We start from the raw sequence: 1660 nt of genomic DNA on the forward strand, positions 1-1660 counted from the left end.
TACTTGCTTGTTAAGAAAGATTCAAACTTTGAGTTCTAGAATCATATCTTGTGATTTCTTGTGAATCAAGTCATTAATTGTGATTTTAAAAATCAAATCTTTTTCAAAACTAATTTCAATCATATCTTTTCAAAAATATCTCTTTATCTTATCTTTTTCAAAATTTGATTTTAAAATATCCTTTCTAATTTCTTATCTTCTTATCTTTTCAAAATTGATTTTCAAATTTGTTTCAACTAACTAACTAACTTTTTGTTTGTTTCTTATCTTTTTCAAAACTACCTAACTAACTCTCTCTCTCTAATTTTCGAAAATATCTTCCCTCTTTTTCAAAATTTCTTTTTAATTAACTAATTATTTTAATTTTTTATTTTAATTTTCGAAAAATTACTAACCTTTTTCAAAAACTATTTTTGAAAATCACTAACTCTTTTTCAAAAATAATTTTTGAAAATTCTCCTTCTCTCTCATCTCCTTCTATTTATTTATTCATCTAATAACACTTCATCTCACCCAAATTTGAACCCCCTCTTCCATCTATATTCGAATTTCTTCTTCTTCTTTTCTTTTACTCACACAGCGACCTCTATACTGTGGTAAAAAGGACCCCTATTATTATTATTTTTCTGTCCCTCTTTTTCATATGAGCAGGAGCAAGGACAAAAATATTCTTGTTGAAGCAGATCCAGAACCTGAAAGGACTCTGAAGAGGAAACTAAGAGAAGCTAAATTACAACAAGCCAGCAAGCACCTTTTAGAAATTTTCGAACAAGAAGAGGACATGGCAGCCAAAAATAATAATAATGCAAGGAGGATGCTGGGTGACTTTACTACACCTAATTCCAATTTACATGGAAGAAGCATCTCCATCCCTACCATTGGAGCAAACAATTTTGAGCTGAAACCTCAGCTAGTTTCTCTGATGCAGCAAAACTGCAAGTTTCATGGACTTCCATTTGAAGATCCCTTTCAGTTCTTAACTGAATTCTTGCAGATCTGTGATACTGTTAAGACTAATGAAGTAGATCCTGAAGTCTACAGGCTCATGCTTTTCTCCTTTACTGTAAGAGACAGAGCTAGAGTGTGGTTGGACTCTCAACCCAAAGATAGCCTGAACTCTTGGGATAAGCTGGTCACTACTTTCTTAGCCAAGTTCTTTCCTCCCCAAAACCTGAGCAAGCTTAGAGTGGATGTTCAAACCTTCAGACAGAAAGAAGGTGAATCCCTCTATGAAGCTTGGAAGAGATACAAAGAACTGACCAAAAAGTGTCCTTCTGACATGCTTTCAGAATGGACCATCCTGGATATATTCTATGATGGTCTGTCTGAATTAGCTAAGATGTCATTGGATACTTCTGCAGGTGGATCCATTCACCTAAAGAAAACGCCTGCAGAAGCTCAAGAACTCATTGACATGGTTGCTAATAACCAGTTTATGTACACTTCTGAGAGGAATCCTGTGAGTAATGGGACGCCTATGAAGAAGGGAGTTCTTGAAGTTGATACTCTGAATGCCATATTGGCTCAGAATAAAATATTGACTCAGTAAGTCAATATGATTTCACAGAGTCTGAATGGAATGCAAGCTGCATCCAATAGTACTCAAGAGGCATCTTCTGAAGAAGAAGCTTATGATCCTGAGAACCCTGCAATAGCAGAG

The sequence above is a fragment of the Arachis ipaensis genome, chromosome B07, assembly GCF_000816755.2.
Source record: "Arachis ipaensis cultivar K30076 chromosome B07, Araip1.1, whole genome shotgun sequence".
NCBI classification, from domain to species: Eukaryota; Viridiplantae; Streptophyta; class Magnoliopsida; order Fabales; family Fabaceae; genus Arachis; species Arachis ipaensis.